At 35.2% G+C, this 8,603-nt stretch overlaps 1 pseudogene; it reads right to left on the reverse strand.

The window, feature by feature from the left end:
• Positions 1 to 7,246: 7,246 nt before the first annotated feature.
• On the reverse strand, positions 7,247 to 7,371 carry LOC141453869 (U4 spliceosomal RNA; annotated as a pseudogene).
• Between the last annotated feature and the right edge of the window lie 1,232 nt (positions 7,372 to 8,603).

Consider the following 8,603-nt stretch of genomic DNA (forward strand, 5'->3'; position numbering starts at 1 on the left):
TTAGTATTCTGCCGCAGAATACCGATTATATCAGACCGCAACCTTGTGACCGCGATGCAATCAAGTATCAAGCTGTTTCTTATACAATCGCCTGGCAAAGCCTGCACAAATGTTCCGGTTTAAATATCCCTATCCAGAGAAAGTGTTTTCTAAATCTAGCGAGCGAAATAAGAAGGAGTAGATGCTCTAATCAACTTAATAGCCAAGATATCAATAGCAAGACCCAGTACTCCACTCAAAATCTTCCTCGTTGCGCCGGAAAAGCCACCTCAAGGATTCTCTACATTTCCGAAAAAAGAATTCGAGTGGTTTTAGCGCATCCTGCCTGAATCTTCTATCTAATTTATTAAAGCCCTCCTAGCAAACATCTTGATTCCATACTAGATTTTGTTTCTATTTTGTAATATGTTTACTTATTATTTATAAAAACTGTTCATCGTTTTTGCTGACTGATTCATTAATCCAAGATAACTAGAATGATAGACAGCAATATAATCAAAATATGTTCCACATCGCTGAAGATGATCTAGTCCCTAGCATCGAAAGTTTGGCATTATAATAAATAAAAACAGTATACAGTCGAACCTCTCAATAACGGTCTCTGGCGGGGGAAAGCAAAGTGGCCGCTGTTTGGAGGTGGCCGTTAGAAGGAGGAAGGCAAGTTTCGTAATGAAAAAATATGGGTTTTTTACCAAACATCTATTTAAAAATTGTTTATTATTAATTTTTTTAATTTTAATTTATTTGCTATTCACAATCTACAAAGAATAAAATGTAATAAGTGAATACGATAAACGAATACTTCATGGTAGGATCAGCTTGAGGAGAGAAGCTGCCCACCGGCAACACTCTCGCTGGAGTTTCTTACACTATTGAAGCTGGTCACGAGGCCAACAGCGTTTCAATCGTGGTGGAGGACGATCTGGAATAGTTTTGGAGGCGAGATTTTGAACAAGAGGATTTGTACAGAATGGAAGAGAGTCAAAGAATTTTCTATATTTAGATTTAGATTCGTCAGTTACGTATGAGATTTTGAGGTCGTTATGGAGGGTGGAATTAGAGACATAAAATGGAGAATTCGTAATCTGACGGAGTATTTTGGATTGGAAGGATTAATAGATTTAAAAACATACAAAATTGCATAATTATTTAGCATCAACTTTTTCTTAATTATCCAAAAAATTTACATATAAAATTACATATAATTGATTTAATTAATAATTTTTATAATAATCATCACATTTATTCATAATAATAATAATTTATGGTAAAATTATCATCATACTATCATCTATTATTAGAAAAATAGAACAAACCTTTCGGCAAGTTGACGATGGCTTGATTTGGTTTTTGCAAAATCTTCCAACACATTTATTTTCTCTTCTAGAGTTAACCACTTTCGTTTGGGAGACATATCAGAAAAAATAATATTGTTCGTCCAAAGTAATATTGAAAAATGATTAAAATGGTACAAGATGTATGGAGCTAATATAGGAAACTTTAGGAAAAACCAGAAAAAAACAAAAACTTGAGAGGGGATAATTATTTTGATCACCGCGTCAAACTAACTTTTAAGAATAAGGTGGTCGTGGGAGGTGAAACATTGAATCCGTTCCCCAAAATCAATGCTCGCTATGTAGAGTGTCCGTTAGACGGAGGTTCTTTTTTACAGAAAGTGTATAGGGGTAAAACGGGGAAATCCAAAAATTATCCGAAAATGGAGGTGGTCGCTAGTGAGAGTGTCCTTTATAGGAGGCTCGACTGTAACTGAAACTGAAAAATGATCGTCTTCCTCATGTTTATTTACATTTGGATGTTTTGAAAGATTTTCCGTCCTTAAATAATTCTTTTTTCTATTTGAAAAACTTCGTCTACACATAGTTCGTATATTCTAAACCATTATCCAGGTAGAAGAGATTTCAGCACAAAGGTAGGGTACACATTTGTAAAGAGAAATGTGAGGTTAAAGAATCCTTCCTATTACTAGAATGGCCTTATTTCGCAGGTAGTTGTTCAACTTAAACCTAACAAGAGTAATTCCAAACATTTCCTAAAGTATATAAACCAAATCCTCTTCATACAGTAAATCTCTGCTAATGCTTAAGAACAGCTGGAATAACTATTGTCCAACTCCAACAAATAGCCAAGAATTGTGACGGAAAATTGGTTTGGCGCACTATTGAATGCATTCTTTTGCCGGATTTATTTTAGAAATACTTAACAGTAACCATGCTACACTTATTACTTATAACCCCCAACAAAAAGTGCTGTAAAACGCTGAATTTAGTGACAAAAATCTTTATATATTATTTTGTAATTCTAAAGATTAATTGATGCAAAAGTCTACCATTAACTGAATTGTTACTTTTTCCCTTACAAGAAATTGTAAATAAATTGACTTCGTTTTTTATAATTAATTAGTTAAGTTCTGTAGAACCTTTCTATTTACTCTTTTCAGTGGGTATCCCAATGAGAATGTGGGTGTTCATCTTATCTGAATACTCATTTTATTTTGTTCCCCTTACAATGCAATCAATTTATCCAAAAATTTTCAACTGAATTGACTTAATTCGAGAATGAAGTTGGGCAAAATAGCCGCTTATAACATGCTATTACCTCTTCATTTGACTCTAATATTTGTTCTAAGTAGCATCAACTTTCTTTAGATTTGAGAATTTGAAAATGTGAAGCCTAGTGAATATGATTCATACTTCCAATTCCTCAGTTAAACCAGTGCCATTGCAATCTTCGGTATGCTTCAAGTTAATTATCAAGACGGAAGAAATTTATTTTCTTGTGAATAAAGGCTTGCTCATTTCTCAGCAATTTTTCAATTAATTTCTTTAGCAGTCTTGGTTAGCATTCGCCAGTTATTTTTATTTTATTCTAAAATTTAAGGCGCGTCAACATTTAAGGCCATTAGCGAAGCCAGACTGCATACTCTCGTAAAGGATCACACTGTCCATCACTGAATAGTAGGTTCTTAGGAGCTGCTAAGGAATAGGATCAACAGCTGGATTTCAAAAAAGGGATCTCCGTCTGGGAATTCACTTAGCTGAACCAATCATTAAGCAGCTGCCAAATATTGTTGCAGCCATTGCAAGAATTGCCATGATCAACTTGACAGAGGACATTGACTTCGCCTTTCTTGGTGCAGAACCATCCGCTTCCATGGTTTTGATTGCCATTTCTTACTGACAGACCTACGTCTCACGCATTTGTTTCTGGATTTACAAAATACGATTGTTATCTGCGCCAAACTTTCTAATATTTAGTTAGTATTTGATGTTCCCACTCTCTTTCTTTTGACCGTCCTAGGTTTTCAACTAGCTCGCAAAGTTACCTCCAGATCATCTTCTCGAGATTTCCATCTCTGTTTTGAGACCTTACTTTATGTGGTTCATCTTCTTCTCTTGTTAATTCTACTGCTCGTTTTTAGACATCAAAAACTGTAGAAACTGTCTCCTTACAAAATCTGCACCAACTTTTTATTATTATCATTGTGCGATAGACGATGTAGCCATTATTACCAGATAAGTCTTCTTTGTGATAGTGCAAAGCTAGATAACGCTAGGTCATTTATTTTTTAGGTACATTCTAGCTTGTTTTTATTTATTTTTTTTACTTCTATTTAATGCTCTTAACGATCTGATGGCGGAGTACGCTAACTGCTGAGCTAGTCACTTCTCTTTCCACTTAGTTGTTCGCAGTTTAGAAATGAATCCTTAATGAAATCCATTTTTACAAGCAGCAAACATTTACACAACAGCGTCTTCTTCTCTAATTTCTCTAACCCCCAAATTGAAATTGAAAGAAATCAAGTTTCATAATTGTAGTGGTACTTTCAGTGATTGATTTAAGCCAAAAGTTTTACATAGGGTTACGTAAGGGTAGCTAAACAAAATTGAAGAAATGACTTTGACTTAAAAATTGTCAAATAGACAAATTGGCTTAAATAGTCAAATTTAAGAAAACCACATATCTGTACTGAAATGGCTTGAAATTAGTTTTATGGTCGAAAACTGAATAAACAGCTGCACGTTTGAGATACAACTTCTTATACAGGGCAAGAGTACATCATGAATTTACAGTGGAAGGTCTGTGGTTGACCAAAGTTTAATCAAAAAAACTCTTTAAACGAAGACGAAGAAGAAAAAGAATTAGAAAAGTAGTTTTTTTAATGTGCATACAAGAATTTATGTGTGGGTTGAGTAAATTAGATACAGATTTAAGATTCTGACACGTCGTGACACGCAACTCTCTGATTGTGCTCAGTCATGCTCACGTGAGTACCAACTGTTTCTCTTCCACCTCATTCATCTTATCTCAATATCTCGTTTAAAATTTTTATCTTAAAATAAAAGAAACTTAACAACCAGGTGGTCATCTTCAATTCTTATTACATATGTTTAACAAATATAACGCTAGATAAAATTTTGAAAACCTGGTGAAAAGGAAAAAAATAAAATAAAAGTTCATTGAACTGTTCAAAATAGGACAGGTGGAAAAAGTTAATTTGCCTTCAATGGGGAATAGAGGTTTAGAAAGTTGATTTTGCAATTTTGATGTGGAGATTGAGGCTGTAGACTCAGCAGGACTGGATCTTGAGTCAGGTAAGTCTAAGGTAGACTTACCGGAGACTAATAGAATCTCAGGCGGCCTTCTTAATCCAGAGTCTCAGCTTCCTAGTCTCTGTTCCCGATTTAATAAGAATTTCTTTCTATAAAGACGGCTACTGTGGTCACTGACCGTTGGTGGAGTCGAATTTACAATGGTACAAAAATTAATATTAATAATAATAAGGATGATGCGTTTTGAAGAGAGACCAGAGTCTCTCTCGTACTGCGTACTGGACACCCACGCGGAGGTCCCGGGTTCGAATCCAGCTGCTGACCCTTAGACTTTCTCTTCCTAGGAGCTTCTTACAGCTCACTGTCTGGTGATGGACAGTGTTGTCTGTAACGAGAGGACACTGTCCGGCGGCCGGCAGTGCACTGAAAAAAGCTCCGGACGCCAATAACTTTAGATGTTGACGCGGCTTAAATGGTACAAAAAATTAATAATAATAATATTAATAATATAAGGATGATATTAACAGCAATGATAGTTGTACTCCCAATTGGGGCGCCACGGTAGCCGAGCGGTTAGAGGCGAGACCTGCGAAGCTAATATGTATTGTGGTACTGGGTTCGATTCCCGGTCTTAGACGTTGGATTTTATTTAATGGTTAATAAAAGAAATTTTACAGTAAAGAATGTTTGCTAGTCGCCTCAGTCCACGACACCTAATTGGTAGTTGGACGTTAAGCCCGCCTGAAAAAATAGGCGATTTTACTTTAATTAGTACTCCCAATAAAGAATTACAATAATAATATGACAATATATTACAGTACATGCTGTAACATAAATTTAACAAAATAACACATTCTTGTATAGTGGACTAAACAGGACTAAAAAGTTTCGACCTTATAACCTATATATGGCTTGCAAAAGTTTGCCAATCAAGCCCAGTGCCTTCCATTCAGATAACCTATTATATCATGTCCAGAAAGGCACTACCTGCCAAGCCATTTCAATCTTATCTCACCAAGCCGGGGGACAGACAGCCAAATAGTGTGATACGTCCTATCAGAAATGTAGTAACCACAAAATTCACAAAGTACGGGAACATCCTCTAACGTGGAGCAGTCTGCCGCTCTAAATTCAACATCCCAGCCTTCGCTCTCATTACCCACCGCATATGATCAAATGGAACGTTCCCTATATAATGGGGCCAGCCATGGGAGGAGCTTGTTAATGGATAGGGTTTGGACCGTAGGTTCACATACAGTGAAATTATTGACTGATAAAACGGTGAAGAAGCTAAATATCCTATACGGGATATGGGAGCATTGGAATAGGAACAGCAAAGGAAGGCAAAAGAGAATATATGGAGTTCCCTCCTGAGGGAGAAGGTACCAAACTCGCTCACATGAAAAGAATTTACCGCCGGACTTTAGGTTGACTACGGAGCATGTTTTCCTTTTGATGCACCACTTTAAAATCGCAGTGATTCAGTACGAATTGAGTGAGGGCATCTTAACCGTCTTACAACTGTCCAAAATGCAACAATGATCACACTAACACTGATAAATGGCGTCGGAAACATTTACTGTTTTGGGTGCAATTTGGGAAATGTGATTAATGCCTCGCTCCTAAAAAAGATTTTAGTTAAATGTTTCAATTTTAAAATAATTGCCAATTTAGGGTAAAATAAATCCTAATTTGGACGTTATGGCTGCACGATAAATGACTCAGGTGATCATTTCTTAGAACCGAGCACTTTCTACTTACAGGAAGAAATTAATGAAACCGGAAACATGGCTGATCAAGAAGGTGCCTTAATACGGAATGTCTGATACTCAAAATAAAATTAATTAATATTATATTCTAAATTAATGATTGTAGTAAAGCGTTTTTTAGTTTGTTTATTTTTTTTAAATCGGAGTTGGTATTCGTACTCCCACTTATAATCTAAAAGGAAATGAACGTTTGAAACAAGCGGATGTTGGCCAAACTGAATGTAAGCCAGTTATAATTTTATTTCGCAAACCTAACCAACAAATTATTATACAAAATACAATGAATGACTGTTATGATTTGGGAACTCTATAAAACCAAGACGGTCTACCTTTAAAATTTGTTAGTTTAAAATTTTTTTTGGTCCTTCCTGCGATCTGTCTGTTTTTTTCTTCTTCTTTAAATAAAGTGAATTCACCTAATAATCAAAAAGTTAATTGATTTAGTCGAATGAATTACATTAACCTGCGTTTGCACTTATTTAGAAATGTTTTAAAACGATGCTAGAGATAAGTTGTATCTAGAGCCAATCAAATTTAACTAAACTAAATGCGTAATATTTAAGTTTTTTCAACTTGGTATTTCTCATTTAAAAACAATTGACTTCCTTCTCTTACAATATTAATTCAATGTTCTTCGACTTGCACAGAAAAATTTATTTGGCGCTTTATGTTAAAAATTATTATGAAGTGAAGGATCAGGTCATGCACAGTTTTTTGCATCAACCCCAGGAAGCAGTAATTTCAAGTTTCAAATTGCTCTTCTCAGCACCGTCTGCACGATATTCGAGAAAGCATTGATGTGTTGTTAATGATGCTTACTTAAAAGATTAATCATTTCATGCTACAATTGGAAAATTAGACAAAAATAGGAAATTTTGGGATTAATAGACTACTGTTAATTAAATGCAACGTTTGTTATTTAAAAATGAACATCTGTTACACACTTTCCTTAAATTGGTAAAAGTTTCAACTAGCAATAATCGCCCCTCAGGAGACCTTCATTGGTTACGATATTGTCACTGCGCAAGGTTTTCCTTAAATATCTTTTGACGAAACTACCCAGCAATGCGAATCAAACTACAATATTACATTTTGAAATGATTCACTATTATTACATTAGAATTCAAAGCTATCGTGGTATGTACGTGTTAGTATTTTTCTATTATGTCTTAATTAAATAGAGGGAGATATAAATATGGTGAGCTCTTAATTAGTTAATTTAAAGTGAGATGCCCTATAAGTAAAACACGTTTAAAATGCGCATTTGAACCAAAGCAGGAAACGTTACAACATATAGAAAATAAACATGCTATTGAAGCAGATAATAAGGTAAGTTGTGCTCTGGAGCACGCTCTACAATGAATCTATAGCTCCATTCTAACACAATAGAACTGGGGATATCCTGAATGTGACGATATTATTATTACAACTCTAACCATCCTAAAGTTAATTATTACAACTCTAACCATCCTAAAGTTAACTTAAAAGATAGATTATAACTTATTTTCTATTGTTTATAAAATTCATTCATTTCTCTCAAGATGGGGCGAGATGTTTTTTCAGTAAGTTTATGTTAGCTTATCAGTTTTCAATGAAATCATAAAGCTAGAGCTCTGAATAAAAAATATCTTTTGCGAAGTGAGTTATGTTTACATATTTGATGATGAAATAACTTAGAAACTGTAACTGCATAGTTAGATGAACTTACCTATCATAGAATGCGGTCAGAACTAAGCCATGCTTACGAGGGTCGTTTGAAAAGTCCGTGCAAAAATAAAAACTACTTAATTTTTTGGGGTAAACCTTTTTTATTTTTCAACATAGTCTCCTTTTAGGCTTATACACTTCGTCCAACGCTGCTCTAGTTTGTTGATCCCTTCCGAATAATAGGATTTGTCCAAGTCTGAAAAATAGCCATTCGTTTCTGCAATCACCTCCTCGTTTGAATAAAATCTTTTTCCCGCCAGCCATTTCTTCATATTGGGGAACAAATAGTAATCCGAGGGAGCCAAGTCTGGAGAATAGGGGGGATGTGAAACGAGTTGGAACCCTATTTCCATTAATTTTGCGACCACAACTGCTGAGGTGTGAGCTGGTGCGTTGCCGTGATGGAAAAGGACTTTTTTGTGGGCCAATCGTGGGCGTTTTTCTTGCAGCTCGGTTTTCAAACGGTCCAATAACGATGAATAATATGCACCTGTAATAGTTTTACCCTTTTCCAGATAGTCGATGAGGATTATTTCTTGCGAATCCCAAAAGACAG

Source organism: Rhodnius prolixus, unplaced genomic scaffold (assembly GCF_049639745.1).
Source record: "Rhodnius prolixus isolate KJV_2025 unplaced genomic scaffold, Rpr scaffold_3, whole genome shotgun sequence".
Classification (NCBI taxonomy): Eukaryota; Metazoa; Arthropoda; class Insecta; order Hemiptera; family Reduviidae; genus Rhodnius; species Rhodnius prolixus.